The sequence below is a fragment of the Galendromus occidentalis genome, unplaced genomic scaffold (genome assembly GCF_000255335.2).
Source record: "Galendromus occidentalis unplaced genomic scaffold, Mocc_1.1 scf7180000077501, whole genome shotgun sequence".
NCBI lineage: Eukaryota > Metazoa > Arthropoda > Arachnida > Mesostigmata > Phytoseiidae > Galendromus > Galendromus occidentalis.
The window spans coordinates 606,419-624,940 of record NW_003805489.1 but is presented as its reverse complement, the minus strand read 5'-3'; positions in this window follow the sequence as shown (position 1 = coordinate 624,940).

Genomic DNA, 18,522 nt, shown 5'->3' with positions numbered 1-18,522 from the left:
GGACGATATTCCCAAAGAAGCCGCTTCCATGTGTTTCTTCCCAGACAATGTCCCTTCCATTGTTCCGATATGAATGTTGCGTGCGAACGACGCGATGCAAATGACGTGCCCTGATACTCTGTCAGGACTCGTAAAACGGGACCCAGGTTACTTACGGTGGCTTTAACAGCGGAACCATTGTTCGTCCCTTGTCGGGGCACCGTCTATCTCCAGCAACGGGTACCGTAAACAGTAACGCAATTAACTTCCCGGAAACAACGTAATCAACTCGGGAATGACGAGCCGGAGAGTCACGAGCTTGTCCGACTGTTTTGGTTCGCGAACTCTGAGGGAGGCCCAGTCGTCGCCGTCGCTCCGTCTTCAGCAGCGGCGCAGGCGGAAACAGTTCTCCACGGACTTCTCCCAAATGTTTTTCCCCCAGTTGTCACTGACCTCTCCCAGCGGATTCCTCTTCGGACTTCTGCTGGATGCGGAGTGACTCGAGTATTCCGCGAGTCGCTGATGCATTCATTAATTTCCAGGGGGTCGTCTATTGATGTCCCTACCGACATGGCCACCGGGGAAAGACACCACCACCACCGAGCAGCGAGTGAGCAAGTGGAACTCAGTCAGTCGGCGGACGGGAGGTCCGTTGGGGCTCCGTCAAGCGGGAGCCCTGGGCCGACACACTCACCGAATCCACGGCAGTGTAGTATGAAGTAATATTCTTACGGTCTCGATTCCCTCACGGAGCACTCTACCGCTACGATTTTCTTTCTCGCTCCATTTCTCCCTCGATCCGAAACTGTCGTTGATGCGGAATTCGGAGCCGAGGATTGCCGCGAAGGCTGCGGCGTTTCGACCCAGTTCGGGAATCGTGAATTTTTTCTGAAGTTTCAAAAATCGCCTCGTGTTCCAACGACGAACGAGAGCTGAGCAGTTCTCTCGACGCCAAGCGCCGAAGAACGGAAGCCCACTCCCAGATAGAAGAAGATATGCGGCGGCGCGAGAAGAAAATGGAATGCCCAGTCAGCCGGTCGCTCGCTCGGTTAGGAAGACATCGAGCTATCCTTCCGATGGGAGTTATTGCCACCGGGACAGTTTGCATGAATGCCGAGGGGGCGAGAGCCCGAATGGGACACGCATCAGGTATGAGAGCGCCAACAACGAATAGTCACGTCCCGAGCCGTCTGCCACGGGAGTTGTGCCGTATCACAGAATAACGATGCTAACAGAGGATTATTGTTCGCGAACTCGGCTAGCGGTGAGCCAAGGAGCCAAGTGAATAAACCGCTCAGCGACCGGGGAACGGAGCGAGGCGCCAATGGAGCCTACTCCGTCGGCTGCAGCTAAGCTAGCCAATGTGCTTGGGAGCGGGGTCCTTGAGCGGAGTTGAATGCGAACCGGGGGCCTGGGTCTGCAGCAGATAGCTCAGAGAGCTGTTTGGCAATGAAAGGTGATATTGCAGGAGCTCAAGGCAATACAATGGCGGACAAATTCACCTTTTCTTCGTCTACCCCCCCCCCCCGTCCCCTCCCACGACAGTGTATCCTCTGCTGACCTGACGCAGGCACTTGCTTCGTCTGTCTTCGGTGGGTCCCGACATGGGTCAAAGCAGTTCACAGCTTTGAGGGGCTGCATTGGGACTTGAGAATGGTTGATATCCTCGGAGGATTGCAGCAGCGGGAATCCAAGAGGAAGGAGTCAAGCGCCACCGGAACTGCCGAAGCTTAATCATCCATCTCTGGTCAAGTGAATTTTCGCTTGCTGAGATGAGATATGACCGGGACACTTATGAATTAATGACTCGGCGCTCACCTTGTCGTTTTATTCTCGTTGAGTCATACGTCACCTGTCACCCGAGCCCGGAGATCAGTGAGCTGAAATTCCGAGGTTCTCCGGACCCTTCCGAAATTCGCTAGAGGGAGCGATTCTTCACCAAGACATTTGATCAGGGAAAATTGAATTCTGGTGATTCCCGCGGATTTTCTAAATCAGGGCTCCCGGGCGGGGGAAGCGCGATCGGTCCTCTTCCGACTCTTGTTCAGCTGCATCGTATCAGATGAGTGTGCCCGAGGAACAATGGAATCAAGGCTCGAGCTTCGTCCGGATGCATGGGGAACGACAGCGGGGATTGTAGTTGATAATATCTGTTTGCCTCACACGATTATTAGGTTCGTTCCACGCGTATGCATGGAAAAACAACATCATCATACGATTGTAGGGTGCTTCGGGTTTGGATGATCTACATATCAAAGACGGGGCTAGCGGGAGGAGGGAGGAGCTGTATAAAGGGGAGCGTGACGATGAGAAGGCGCACACGAGGTAAAAACGAAGCTCAGCGCAAACGTTCAAGAGGGCGACTCCTCTATGCAGGGAGCGGTAGATTTCCTGGGACAGGTTGTGCATAAAAATCCATGAAAACATCAAAGACCCATCCTCGCCGAAGGCTTGACGACGTTGCTCTGGGAGACTGCTCCTCAGCTGCTGCTCAATACGTGAAATACGTCCGAGCTCTCCATTTTACGAGAGCATAGCATGGGGAAGCTCTTCCTCCGAGAAGGACGACCAAGCGCGTCGTTCCCGGCGACTCTAGATATCTGTTTTTGGGAGACGTGGATTGTTGTACATACATGATTGGGCGTCACGCATTCGACAGTACTCGTTGTTTGCGTTCCTCAAAATTCCCAGCTTGAACCTCCTGCAGATCGTTGCGTTCTTGGTAGAAATTCGTTGTCGGAAACAGTAGCTTTGGCTGACGGTGTTTTTCGGAGAGCATCCTCGTTGAGAGGAATGTTTCGCCATTTGAGTTGTGCCCACAATGACCGACCGACCGACCAACAGATTGAATGAGCGTCTGTGAGACGAGAGAGAGCGCATCTGCGGAGCCTTTCAGAGCACAATGTTGCGTGAGCACTGGAGCATATTTTGCCAAGGAAAAACTTTGCACAACTCTCGTGGTTTTCTTCGCAAACAACTCGCTCCGACTGGCCCGCAAACGAATGCACAGTCGTCGGTCGTATCGTAGCGAGCGAGCTAATGTTTGCTTCCTCCAGTGCCTCAACTCGCTCCTAACCGAAAGTCGCCAACCGACTGACATGCACACACAGATGGACGAGCTCAAACCAATTCACTGAGAGGGTTTCGCTTGGCAACCCTCGGTCAGTAATTATCTTTGAGTTACTCTATCTACGAATCTGTCGCATATTGAATACCGTAGTCCGAGAGCGGTCTGAGCGAGCCGTCCGAGAGATTCTTTGCTGGAAATCGAGGATATTCGAATGAGATATCAGAGAAGAAGGGAATTTCGACTGTGAGGAGCCTATCTGGAAAATACAAATGTCTCGATACATTTGATGGGAATTACGTCTCGAGTAGCGAAGGCACACGGTCGGGAGGCTCCTCATCTGCTGATGTTCGCAGCTGTTGGTAGCTGTTCGTCTCTTTTGCCTCTCGCGCCTGTACTACTTGCAGCCCACTCTCGCAGCTTCTGTTGACCCCGACGACCGCTTTGTTGATCGTTTGCCGTATCGACTCATCCGCCAAACATGCTCGAACTACTCCCAATACTGATCTATTCCTCGTCGCCACTAATTGGAAAGAAGCACTGACCTCGTTCACACCCGTCTGGACTATCGGAGGACCGATCGGAACATTCGTCAGTATGACGCGGGCATGGATTCGAACAGACCGGTCACCTCAGTCCGGGGCTCTCCTCGAAGACTGCAGTTGAGCAGTGCATGAACTCTCAGAGTGCAGGAAGGAGCTGATGAGGGGAGGTAAAAGGACAAATTTCAAACCTCGATTATCACGGTCAAACTCTGGAATCAGTCGGGAAGATGAGTGGACATCAGGATTGAATCCGATGATGGCGCAGCCGACCTTTGGACGGGCTGAGTTATCGGCCGACAGCTTGGTCGCCGTCCGGGTCCGTGAGACTTCCGCAGAGGGCTCGCTGGATTTGCTCCAACGAGCGGCACAAAAGGAGCTCTCCACAATCTGATCTTCCCCCCTTCTCCCGCAGCGAGATCCGAGGGTGCCTGTTCCTTTGCCATCGATTGCCTCGATAATGATAACTTGATCCAAAATTGACCGCTCGAACAATCAGGGGGATTTTCGAATAGGCGAATTAGTTCTACCCGCGAATGACTTCTGAGAGCAGAAGGGGTCCCGATCTTAATCACAATGATGGCAGAAGTTCCCTTGTGGTTGTGGGGGAGGGGAACGACTCGTATCCGACCACATCTCGAAGAGGTCCTCCGAGCTACCGATTCCGACCTCTAGTCCGTATGATAAAAAACTAGCCCTCCGCCGATTTGTCGTCTGAGTATGGATTCCAAGTAGCTTACTTGCTCAAGTGTACCGGGATCGGAATCGACCTCGCAGCGCCGGAGCAATATTCTTGTTCGAGTATTTTGAGGAGCGCGGGTATCCGGGGCGTCGAAGTTTTCAGAGCGTCGGAGCATTTACACTCTCCGAACCCCGCGCGTGGACTGAAAACGAACCCTTTCGTCACCCATGCCCGAAGCTATAAGAAACTAGGGCTTCGTAATAAGACCGGCTCCAGTTTCTTGCGTGTTTCGAGAAACAGAAGCGAGACGCAGTCCAACAGTACGTCACAATTCGCCGCAGGCGATGTCAGTATTTCAAATGATTAGATCCGAGCAGCGGCATCGGAGGAACTTCGGATCGAGTGAAAACTTCTTCTCTCCGAATCATCGATCGACTTATCGAGACTGCATAGATCGTCATCGGGCCGCGTGTCCTCTTCACACATCGTCTGTCGTCCGGAGAGTTTCCGAGAGCCGAGGGATCAAGCGTTGCAACTGCGTTCCTCGGAGTTCCCACCTCTGGTGTAGATACAACTTGGTTTGACAAGGAACGGGAAAATATGTAGGCGCGAGGAAATCGGGGGCAGTGCATAGCGGCGGAACATGCGAAGATCAGGTCGAGCGGTTCATTGTCACGTCGCCCCTGAGATGAGCGCCGTAGAAATGAGGGAGACCGAGGCGCCGGCGAGCCCCCGCACGGCGGTTGGACGGGAGGCTTTGATGAAGTGTGCGTTGCATTAGCAAGCGCAATGTACGAAACATTGAGCCAGCAATTACCATCAAGTTTACATTAGCCACAACCCACCCCCTCACCAGATCCAACGACGCTCCCTCTCCCTTAACGCCGGTCGCTCGTTTGCCCCTCAACCCTAGTCAAGTCTTTCCGTTGAACTCTGCGTCGTTTGGAGGCAGGGAGAGCGGTGGGCAACTTATGGGGTCGTGAGATGAGTAAGTTGTCGGGCGAGGTTTTATCCAGACAAGGTTCCGCATCGATGAAGTTTTGGAGTTGGTCAGGCGATTCAGGTCGAGCGTCCGACGATTAATAGACCCCTCATGACAGATTATCCCATCGGAATTTCGTCGCGCTGGCTGACGAGAATCAGGAGGTGAGACCCTCCCGTGGAGGATCTCGAGCGAAACTCTCCGTGGCGATACGGCTTTGAATTTTAATCGGGATAATAATAATGGACTCGCCATAAAACAGCGACGATTCGGAGCCAATCGGGAGCGACAGGACAGCGGGGCCCGTTCCGGAGTTCGGGCTCGGTAAATACTGTAACCACCCGGGCTCTGAGAAATATTTCACAGTGAAATTGACAGCCGATCGAGTCCAAGCCGGAGTTGGGTCTATGTTCTGAATGTCGAGGGGCGGAGTATCTTCTAGCAATGACAACTCAATGAGTCCGAGGATCAAAAACAGCTGCTCGGCACCGCAGTTACTTGACCCCCTGTGGTTGCCACTCCATGCAGATGCAACTCTCGGAGAATAATACATTTGAGTCAGTCAGCTTGACGGACAGACGCACCGGGAAGCAGAAAAATTAACTCAATGCTCAAAGAAACGGCGAACAAAGAGAGCGAGAGCAAGATACCGCAGACCGCATGCGCCCCTGCCTGAAAAAGTTACAGCCAGCTCGCAAGAGTTATATCTAGAGGGGAGGGTCCTCCGCCACAAAGCATTTTCGTTTGAAGTTTGCTTAATTGCGCCTTTGTTGCGCCGAGTTTTTTCCTCTTCCGCTTCCTAGCCGAACCGTCGAGTTGGACTAAAATGACTCGGCAGAGGGACGAGGAGATGGATTTCTGGGGATGAGATCCTCCGAAATTGCGAAACCACTCCGACAAGGGGTAGAGCCACACTCGGGCGAGGCGGCAGTAGGAGCTCTCTTCAGGGCGAAGGACGGGAAACAATTCATCACAGTGAAGAATTATTCGTTTCGCGCTGATTCCGAGCTCGAGCGTTGCCGAAGACGACTTCGGATTCGCCTCAATTCATTATCGCGATTATTAAGCTAAATCCGCGGGAATACGTGACCGCAGCGGAATCTTGCTCTTCAACTACTCCATTATTCATCCAGCGGCTAACACCACACTCTGAGTCCGAGCCCGAGAGTGCCGCCTAGACGATCGCGTATCTTTCCTTGAGGCAAAACGCAGATGGATACGTCTGCGTTCGGTCGGAATGCAGGGCGTGCTGAGCGCTCGCGGGAAAAATCTGAGGAAGCTGCTTTCCGGCAGATTGCGGGTACGGCACCGCTCCGGGACTACTTATCCTTCAGCGGCTTCCTTTCCACCGTAGGATATTAAAAGAAAAAGAGAGCGCGTTTTAGGGAATACGCGAGAGGGCCAGTCGGAAGAGAAGAGGATGAAGGCAAAGTAACGCGGTTAGTCCGAGGAGACAAATCTGGTGGATATCTCCGCTCTCCAACTCTGACACGGCTGGGAGATGTCATGGCAACTAATCTTCAGCCTTGGCTCCCCACTTCCTCGAACAGGGCTCCAGAGAAACGGAATTGCTTCGGGTACATCACACGACTGTGCCCGCCTCTTGCGGTTTTGCGCTCGAGAGGATTTCCGGGATTCGGGCAGGCTAATCGTCGGCTCAAAGACCAGGGCACGTCGAGAGTTATGTAAGATTCAACAGAATCTCACTGTTAGATCTGAATCGCATGTTTGCAAGACTTTCACTTTCTCGTGGGGGACAGGCTTGTAGATCTCCGGCTCAGAAAGACCTTCCGTACGATACTTGCACGTGTATCGCAATTGTGAACACACTCGAGACGCAGCAATTGGGTCCGACTGAGGACATCACGACTTGCCCAAGCATGGAGAAGTCGACTAAGCAAGTAAGATCTATGTAGTAAGGCGGTTCCTCGAGGAAGTAGGTACATATAATTCTTTCACAATCACTAGAATGGGAAAGGAGAGCTTCGGGGAGCACTCTTGTCGAGCCTCCGTAGGTCAAAATTTGGCATGGGATGGATGAGAATGAACGAGATTATTTCCCAATAATAATCTTTGACTGAAAATGCGGTGCACATCAGGCGCAAGCCGTGCCCACTCTACCGCAACTCAGAAACCGAAGATTTGGAACATCTTCCTATTTGCGGCGCACATGCGTACTATTTATTATTTCCCGAGGGAAGCACGGCGATTCCGTATTCTCATAGGAGGAAGCGATTCTCATATCGCGGCCGGAAGATTGAAGCACACGATATATCTACGAGCGAAGGACGCTTTCGGCCTGCAGCGCTGGGGTCCATCTGAAAACCGCCTTCTCATTTGCATAATAACAATCACAATCACATTATAACAAGCCTGATGAGGAGTTCCTTCTCCGCCGCGCCGTGTGCCATTGTTCTCAGGCGGGTCCGACGCTTTTTTTTCGAGGCAGCGGGGTCTTTTGCGACTTGGCATACGACGAGATCCGGTCCTCGTATTATATACGGAATCGCGCCTGAGAAATCAAAAGGCGAAAAATAAGTCGATCAGGCACACCTTCGGTGAAAACTCAAATATGCCGAAGAAGGAGGAAATCCTCAAGGAATTCGTGGGGAATAGAGAAACGCTTCTGAGCCGTGAAAGATGGAAATATTGTTATGGGCGTAGGTTCGTATTATTAGGTCCGGTGGCGGATACGAGTGATGAGACGTGCTTCATTACATACATTTTCTTGATACCAGGGAAAAGGGAACGAGAACGGATAACCGGACAGTCTTAGGCTCTCAACGAAGCAATCGTCAGATCCGTACACGTCATTATAGGCATCGAGTTTCACCGCATGAGATACAATGCGTGTGAGCCGCTTCCGCTGGCCGGCGCCGCAGTCCGTTCGACTGGCGATGCACGCTGGCCAGCCGGCAGACCGGTCGGTCGGTCGGCCACCCACCCACGTCAATGGGGTCTTCGGGCACGACTGAATACACCGAGCAGAGTATACAGATGAGTCGGCCGAGGATCTTTTTGCTATCAGAAATCCTCTACGGACCAGTGCCTTCGGAGCCTTATCACAGGCCCTCACGATATTTGGACGAACTACCGGACAGCTCTGGTAATACGGTCGAGACGAAAGGACGACGGGGGTCGAACGAGCAGGGCGACGCCTCAATCGGTCCCACCCGACATCGACGCCAACATTGTCCCGAATTTTCGGACAATAAGCATCGCCGAAACAGAATCCATCATTTGGGACCATCAACATCAAGATTCGAAACGGCCTCATCCGGAGCTCCTTATTCGGATCGCGATCCCTCCCGGCACGATTTTCGAAGAACAACGCCGATTTCTATTTCTCTGGAACACGATTAATAACATCTGGCTTATATGCGCCGACCGGGGTCGCATAGCCCACGGAGGGAGTCAAGGACGGACCGATACTCGCTCGGATCTGTCCGCTTAGATACACAATGGTTGGGAAAACGTACACGGTTTTAGCTCCAACAGCGAGCAGACCGAAAACGACGTTGACGACAACGACAACATCCGCAACGACGTCGAGTGCAAACATGACCCCGGGCTCGATATCAAAGACACCATTTACAACAAGGAAACAATGGATGTCATCTCTTTTTTTGTGTGACACACAACTGCGTGACCTCTACGAGGACGGGTCTTCGGCTGGTGTCCTATGGTTCGTTGGTCGCTCGGCGGAAGGGATTTTGGCGGGGTTGGCAGCCGGGTCGAAAGCCGCGTCAGTTAGCTTGAGCACGGCTCTCGTAATGAACTTCCTGAGGGAAACACGTAGGGGAAAGCCCGGAGTACTTGATCGCCAATCAGTATGCAGTGCTGCTCTCGACGTGTCTTCGATGTATAAGGCAGACGACATATGTTTCTGTTCGTCTGCCTGTTAGGACCAATCAGCGTTTGTAAGTTTCATCTCGTGGTTCGTGGCTCCGTGGCCCCGTTCTTTTTTAGCCCCAGTCCGACCACACTCTGATGTGAGAGAGAGGGAGAGAAGAAGAGAGAAGAGCTCCCGTTCTTGTTCGAGCTCTCAAGGCTAGTCGAATGTCGAATTCCTTCGCGGACCTCGAGAGCCAAAACTCGCTGTGGACCTCGGACATCGACAAGCTTCACCTCTGGTACAAGGGTTCCCGCATGAACGACGCGCGACGCGGGAAACGCTGCCGAAGTATTGGAATAGTTCCGATTCCGGATAGAATCGACTAATACCCAGCCTACCTAAGTACGGAATCGGTACGCACGTTTTTACATATAAATTCGCAGTCACCCCGATGATCATGCTCCCGAAATCATCCCACCTGACATTACAATCAGGCCCGCGAATCGGAACTGCGTTGAGGTTCCGGGGACGAATCCGAAGCAGTCAGAATGGAAGCTCGGAACAGATAAGGCTCGGGAATGTCGGCCGGAGCTTTTCGGCTGCGTGATCTTTACTCTCTGATAAGGAGTCGACGAGACGGGAGACTTCTAATCTACGAGAGGAATAAATCGAACTGTATCGCCGTCTACTCCCGCTGATGGCCACTTGCCGGTCCGAATCGGGGTCGGATCGAGACAGATTCATTCGACCCAATCAACGCCTCTCGAACAGACGTATTTATTCTAGGGCTCAGAGCTCTAGCTTCTAGACTCGGAGCTCCGACTACAGACCACCCTATCTTCGGCGTGAACGCTGAAAGAAAAAATCCCAGACCACATGGCTTGGCTCGAAATTCATTGCCGATTCCGCGCATATTCGATTTCAAATCGGCCGGCATTAGATATGCTCCGAGATCCTGCTCGAAGCTCTCGCGGCGCAATAAGTGTTATTCGCCATCTCTTGGCCATAGCCACGAGTCGGAGACCTTAGGAACTTCGGTGGGGAGAAACTTCTGCATAAAACCGTTGACGTTGTTCTAAAAACAACGTCGTACGGCGCTCGTTCCCGCCAAGCTAGGAAATGAATAAGTTGCCGGGGAACACTCCCGCCTGCAGTGATCGGAAAGCTATGATTACCTAACATCGGAGCTGGCTAGCAAATGGCGGCAAGGGACCCTAGTCATTACAATCTTTCGCCTCGCCTAATGCTTCCGATATTCGGTTGTTCAAGTGATCGTCATCAGGCCGGGGTGGCGTGCATTCAAACAACTCACAATTAGTGGAGATGACTGACTGAGGGGCAGGAGGAGCCGCATTCCTAGAAGCGGATTTCCGGCGGAAACCGAACAGTACTTGAAATATTGTGACTCTTCAAAAAAAGAGAAGGGGCAAGTCGCCGGCCACACCGTGGAAACTTACAATGGATCGCTCTTCAAGTCGGCGGCCGCATGAGCGTAAATACGTACATGGCTCGAATCGGACCCGACCACGTCCACTCCGGGGAATGTCTTTCCTTTATCATCCCAAGGTCCCTTCCGACGAACGTCCATCATCACCGAAGGGGTCGAATGAACTATTTTCAGCTGAACGACGAATTCCTTCTCCCTCCGTTCTCAGGTCTGAGCGAAGCGAGAGCACATCTTTTGTGGAAAGCGACCTCGAGTTCATGACACCCCATCGGGGAGCTCATGAAAATGAATTCATTCCACGTATGAAAGCAAGAGGACGAGATTGACGGATAGAGCGGGGACGTTACGTAAGAACACGTCGGGCAGGGAACCATTAGGAGTGAACGCGCTTGTGAAACGAACGTGTCGTCCGGCATTTATCTAGCTGCTGCTGAGGCGGCGGCGGACGGCCACGCTCCCGACACCGGCAGAAGCCCAAGACCAGAGCATATTAACAATAAACGTATTTTCGGCCCCACCGCCGCCTCTAGCTCCAGTGCAGGAGCAACAGCAGCAGTAATTAATCATCTCTAATGTAGCAAGCGATCAACACAGCGAGAAGACTTCCTTAATGTCCTGTTGCTAGCCACTCGCTCCAGGACCGGAGCTCACCAGGCGTCCTCGGGCTTCTCCTCTCGTAATCCGTGCCATGTCCTCACAAGTTTCCAGCGAGCTTTCCTCATACGGACGAGTGAGCAAGGAGCGAGCTGGGATACACATGGGCTGATAGGGGTAAGCTAGTAAACGCAGCCGAAATTATAGGTAAATAACGTGGTCATATGCTCGACGTATACGCAAGCGATCCGTGTTCGCCTCGGCGTTCTGACCAGCATCGGAAACCGAGATTTGAGGGAAGCCAGGTCGGTAGAAGCGCACTTCTTGCTGTGACGTTCCACGTGGACTCCTACCGCCTCCTTCCCGCTCGATCTCTCGCCCTCTGTTGACAATTATTCATGTCGAGGTTTCTAGTTCAACCTGACATCCCTTCGACGTGTACTTATTAAATGACGTTCTGCATCCATTCTCTATTCGCTCCTCTCGCGAATTACGAGAAATAGGAGGTTCAGTTCCTCGGTTCTCAGCCGATGGAAGGTAAATTTGCTGTGGCTATGACTTTTGGATTCTCCACGCTGGATGTGGACAAAAAAAAATGCTGGCAGCACAGAACCCTCGACGAGCGATGTGTCCGATCCTCGGCGAAAATGGCGCGACACCGCGGCGGATTTCCTCACTGTCGTGCCGCCGGTCATTGAGCTCTCCATGTTCGAGGAACAGGTCTTTGAATCGAAGTCCGAGATTCATCGGAAGGCATGGGAAGCAGAATTTATTTTTTCGAGCCGCAGTCGAACCCTTGATCTGCTATCATATTCGGAGGGCAACTGTCAAACTTGAGTCGACGCTCTGATGCAACGACGAGCTCACATCGACTTCATTGTTAGCTTCCCAGTCGTCGCCGGAACCCGCTGAAGCAATCGCAAGAGCGAAAAGAGGAGACGTCATGCCCTGTAACGGCAAAGTCTTGTGAATATATGCACAAGTGTTTCCTGCATAATATAATGTTCTCTCGACGGTATCGTAGCCCGCGCACCTCCACTCTATGAAAGTCGAAGCCGAAACGCATTCACACGCCATTCCCGTGTCAGACACATAGCCGCATGACCTCGGCTCCCCTTCAGTGAGCCCGGACAGACTTCTCGACAGCTGCCGACTGAACGGGAACGCTCAGGATTGCGGTTAGATTCGTATGTACGAGGAAGGAGAACGATTCTCGAGACGCGGAACGTCCCGATTTCCGCGGTGGAATCTCTGGAAATCCCTCTGCGAGAGAATACTCTCTCGCCCGCTCCGATTCCAGTGATTGCTTTGAACTGGATCGCGAATGCTTAAATAGTAAATCCGTTGTTCTACATGGCCTGGGAGACTCATAGATCTTCCGAGGAAAAACTGCGTGATAAGCCTTATGTGCTTGAGTCGCTCTAAGGCGGAAGCAGAGTCGGACGGGGAGGTCGCGAGCACGCGTCACAGGACGGGTGCAGCGACGGCTTCTTCCGAGGGAAGATACATGATACGCTCCATTCATCATGCAGTGTACCTCCGGAGTCGCCTCCATCGACGGGGACCTCGAACAATCTATCCGAATGACACGAGGCTTTCCACAATTAGGAAATAGACTCATATCACTACGGTGAACATGGGTGAATGGAAGAATAAGAGAGATAGTCTGGCGTTCGATACGATTCTCATCGTCGCCTTCGCTAGCCGCGCCATCAACGAAAGCAACGGAAGCTCGTTCAAAGATTTCCCGGCAACTCTTTCCGTCATTTGCCATATACTTACTCAATTCGTCATCTGACCAGAGCGCGTCTTGTGTGATCGGTGGTTTCCCTTCAGAACCTGTCCCCTCACACGACCCCCTTTCCTTTGCGGGCTTTTCCAGACTAATTACTTGTTCAGCTGGTTCAGCTGGTTCAATCTGCACTCCCTCGCATCGCTATTGGGGTAATAATTGTGGAAGAGAATATCCGTGAAGTGTCAGAGTGCCTGTTTTCCGCCGCAGTCCCGGACCCTGGCGGATTCTGCCGAATGACTCGTACGATGACTCAAAAATGCTCCCGCGGATCACTGTCAAACCCAGAGCGGGATTTCCGGAACGATCGACCCCCCTCATGGATTCATTCTGCGAGGCTGAGTTGAGTTTTCCCTTCTGATCCATATCAAGAGATGCAAATCACTTTATGGGGCCCTCGGCTGGAGCCCGTGGATGAACCCGCTTCGTCATGGGGGCCAGACTTGCTGCACGATTATTTTTCATTCACACCATACATCATAGCTTCCTCCTCTCGATACAAGATGAATTCGCCGATTTTCTCGGAATCGGTTCCGGGCTCACGCACGGCGCACGGAGGCCGGTATGGCTCTCTGCGGATGCCCTGCCTCGAGCTCCCTGAGCTACGTGGAACGCTGACTGCACTGGTGCGTCTGACGTGGATGTTATCGCCCGCTCTGGGCTGACCACCGAGCACGCGACGGCTCGTTAAGCTAATCCAATGTTGTTCTCGCTCGCTTTCCGCAGATCAGCTCCCTCGGTGTTGTGGTTACGTTCACAAGTTTGCCCGTCTCGGACACTTCACAGTTGAGATAGATTGCCGAAGTGAGCTCCTTGCTCCCCCGACTTGGGGAATACCCTGCCCCGCCCCGGAAAACTCAGTCAGAAAAACTCAGTCCCATCAAGCAGAATTGAAACACCATCCATTGCATCAGCCACAGTCGCTCCGAGGGGCAGTCTCAGACCTCACTCATTGCACACGCTCCCTCTCATTATGCAACGAACCCTCGCCTCGGTTTCGCTGACGTTGCTGGATCAAAATTCGGCGGGAAGAATCCCGGGAAAGGCGCTTTTTCCGAACCTTGAACGCTGAAATGCGCTCACGTTGATGCCCTCGATTTTGAACGAGAATTCGATGAGCGAGGAGCTCACTGGAGCGAAGCCACGCTTCCGGCCGACCGAAAATTTCGATGAATTGTTCCTGGAGATAGAGGGGAACACAAAATACGCATCGAGCCCGAGTTCCTCTCAGGAACACCGCTCGCCGTCTGAAGAGCATCTCCCATCTTGATATGCCCACGATTTCCGGATGGTGATAAGGTCTCATTTCTCATGACGCATGAGTCATGACGTCATGAGTCATGTGGATGAGTCATCAGTGCTTCAGAATACATCCGAGCGTTTTTTCGCGGATCGAGGACTTCGGACCACGGACTCTCGCCGAGATTTCTAGCGAGTACGGAAATCGTGGCTCCTCGTGAGTCTTCTCGTTTGCGGCAGCGGAGCTCCGATCGAGTACCAGACAGGGCGCTCACGAGCTCCGTTGATGCTCACTTAGCCCCGACTTGACACGAATAGCGAGCTCGTGTGTCACTACCTGGCGGGCTCAACAACATTACTTCGCGGAGACTCACCTTCACTGCAGACGATAGTCTCCGTGGTGGGCGGACGGAAGTGTCTGCGCAAGAAGTTATTAAGGAAAAAAGAGAGACAGAAAGTAAGCAGGCAGGCGAGCAAGTAAGCAAAAAGGCGTGCGAGCGTGCATTCATCCATCAGAGCAAAGAGTTTCGTAGACGAGTCTGGTCTTCCTTTCTCTTCTTACGCGCCGTTCTCCCAGCGTTCTTGGAGCGTAAAACAATAGCTGCCTCCACCGCTGCGTGCGCCAGAATCGGATGGCTAGAATGTCGCCGTCAGTTGGAACTTCCTTTTTAAGGTTCCCTCCTCTAGCTTTTCTTCTGAGCTTCCGGTTGTATCACTTATTCTACAAATTTATCGATTTCTCAATGCCATCCGCGTACGATGATACGTATTACGTATCATTGGGAAGTTTATAATCCTTTTCATGTGAAAGCCAGCGAATTTATCGAGATTATAATAGGTTACATTCAAACGACTGACATGCGCCGTCAGATCGAACGATGCTACCGCTTTATACGATATGAGCCTTGTACGTCGAAACGTGACGTTTATATGCCGTGGCACGCGCCGACCCTCGTCGTTGCCGCCTTGCTGTGTGAACGAGATAACAAAAAGAGGCGGAAAGACGTTCCTTCAAGATCCTAGCTCGTCGAGCTTCCTATTCGTATCCATTCGCGTTCGCATTGAAAACAGGTCCCTCGAGCTACTAGCATTCATTTGCGTTCACATTATCAATTCCGAGCAAACAGGCAGACAAGCGAAAAAAATTCGATGGAGAAACATGATCTCTTAGCGGGGCCTGCTAAAAAAAGAACCTGCGAGTTCCGCATGGGACTGGATGTCAGCTGCGGCTGGTGCAACAAGATTCATTGACTCCGTAATTAGAGCGGATCAGAACGAGCGTTGGCATCTCGCTAAGCCTTTCGCTGACAAGACACGCTGCCCTGTCTCAGGAGCGAGTCGGCCGGGAGGCCCGAGCTGAGCGCGTATGCTCCCGACGCGGTGCCCGGATCCATTTGTTCCGGATCCCCGAATCGGACACCTCCATGAGGAGCATCGGTGCATAAGCGTCGTAGGAGTTAAGGTCGTCGTTCGAAAACGGTGAAGAGCTGTGGGCGCACAAGAGCACTCGGTCGATCTCGCTCGGGAGAATCTCATACATGGATGGGCTACAGCTCGGAGGGCATCCATATCAGAGGACCTCGAGTCTCTCAACGAGGGAGGAAAAGGCCTCGAGACCTATGTGTTGGCACCACGGAGGCCCATTGAGCACACAGTGACAGCATTGGTAACTATGTACGATGACTACGAGGGCGATACGCCCGGTTAGATCTATTCAAAGTGGTCTCGTTTCTTTTGTTGGTGCCAACAACTTGTGCAAGTGGAGCAACAGCAGCGTGGGGACGACACCGACAGCGTTGACAAATACAATAGTTCCGAACTTACGAAACGTCGCGACGCTGAGTCGTTCTGATTCCCCCTCGCGGTTTTTTCTTGGCGCGTGAAGCGAACCTTGACGTCCCGCAAGCGATTTCGAAGCTTGTTGACGTCGGTAAAACATTAATCGTCATCCGCAAACATTGTGGAGGTTTGGTGGAAAGTGCCGAAAAGCGAACAAACTAGCAAACGATGGTTGCACGCTGAAACGAATGGACCGAGGGACAATGGGACGAAGAGACCAACCGACCGAACGTTCGCTCGGTGGGTGGGTGGGTCGCTCGGTCAGCCGGTCGACCGGCCCACGACGGCACCAGATAGAAAAAGAGGAAGGCCTTTCAAAAGGTCCCATCGGAGATGGATTGTTCCCATCGGAAGGGAACACGGCCACTTCAGATGAAGGCTTCTGCAATTCGGCCGCTCTGGACCGAGCCCTCTGGCTCTCCTACCGCCACCGCCGCTACCGCCGCCTCGTCCCAATGTACGCGTAAAGCAATGTTGGACATTTGACGGCACAGATGACCGAGTCGGCTGGCGGACAGGAATAAGCCGAATGACGAAACGCTACGGATAGGGCGGATCTCCGCTCTTGTAGGGCAGCGAGCGCTCTGCGTTCGCTGAGCATCACAATCTGATGGAGTGAACAAGTCGCCATCTTGTGCTTAACTGCCGGAGAGTTCTCACAGTGCTCCCTCACTACAGTTCCCCGGGGTCAGACAGCCTGTCAAGCGACCGATACGCAAAACTTGAGAGCGATTCACACACCAAGTGCAGATTCGCGTCGACCAAGCTAATTGAATCAGACGAGACGTCGCGTCGTGACGTCGCGTGTGAATCGACTACCGATCAGTCCCTCTGGACACTGCGAGAGGTGTTGCTTCGAAAACCTCGGGGTTTCCATTTTCTTCGATCGAATGCCGGGTAGTTTTCTACGGGCCAAGGTCGGCGGAGGTCTAGCTCCCTGTTTCCTCTGCGTTGGGGTCTGGCAAGGCGAAACGCCCGGGAAAATCGAAAAGTTTAGACCCACGTGACTATTTTCGGACACGTTCATGGTCGAGGAAGGTGAGGACTTCCCCGAGCATCCTCGTGTATTTATAGCGCGATCCGACGATCCATCCAGTCAATAGAAAATTTTGCGGAACTCCCTCGTCAACGCGGCGCCGTCGGAGCAGATTCATCCGGCGACTAGGCAAGGGACTCCTCCAGAGCGAAATCGAATCTTGGAATAAGGCAGGTCCGCGCCCCACTGAAATCAATTTTTTAGACATGTTTGCCGTAAACACGACCACCGTAAGAGCTTTCCTATGTTTGGAGAAACTACAGACGCTCTTCGACCCGCGTAGCTGCGGAGAGGGACCTATTCGGCGACAGAGAACCGTCTTCGAATGTTTTTCCTTTCTCGGGGAGGAAGAACTTGCAGCAGCAGCAGCAGCAGTAGCGGCCACTGAACGCTCCACCATTACGGGAATTACTCCTCGTCTCTGCCCGGTCACAGTGCGTATGAGCGCGCTCGGCTGTCCATAGCCCCGGATTCTCTCGCTCCCCCTCTCTCAACTCTCCGAGGTTTTGGCTCGCGAGCTTCCGACAAAGATTCCGTGAGATGGGGTTCCCGAAGATCATCGCTGAGGGCCTACATCGAAACGGACTGAGGGCCAAAAGGAGTCGTTGGTTTCCTCCAACTCGCGGGAATATCGGAATGAGGAGAAGAATCTCAGACGGTCGATGGGCTTAGGGAAAAAGTGTGGCACGCGGGGAATGGAGGGGGAAAAGCTCTGTTCAGCTCGCGATTTACCCACCACCGGAAGGAGGCTTCAAGTTATTCAACGAACAAGCAGGGAACGTTTTCCCGTCTCCGGCGCCACTGCCACCACCACCACGACTAACGGTTTCCGATTTTTGTTTTCCTTCGCAAACGACCAAGAAGCGAAATTTCCTCTGCAAGAATGAAGACGTGGAGGGGGCAGCTGAACGGAGAGAATGCGGGCAGCGAGAAGAACGAGAGACTCGTTGCCGAGATTGCAAGAGGTCAAAGCTGATCGCAAATGCAAAAGTTCGCGCTGAGATTCATCGATGCTCGCCATTCTCCCGAGACCTGAGAGACTTGGAGAAATCTTCGAATCAGAGTATCGCTGATTTGGTACAGAGTTCAGACTCGAAGGCCACTTTTTCGGCTGGCAAAATCTAGGATTCCCTCCCACTCGAATGAAATTTCCGGCGCCGTAGCGAGCTGATATAGCTGTTGAATACTGAAACCGGGTATCCCTCGAACGGATCGATCGGATTCCACGAGGCGAGTTTTCCCACCAAGATCTGCGAGCATTGATAATGAAGAGTGTATCAGTGCTGACCGAAAGCCTATCGATGTGCAATTCTGTCTGGCTGTTTGGGTTGAAAGAGATTCACGAATCTCAGATATGTACGAAAGCTATGAGTTCACGCTTTTCAAAATGTCGAGCGTCATCCGGCCTGCGTTGTTCCGGTGACGTCATTCATTCGTACGCCCTGAGCTTCGAGACATGACAATCATGCTCGAGGTAGCTCCGAGAGG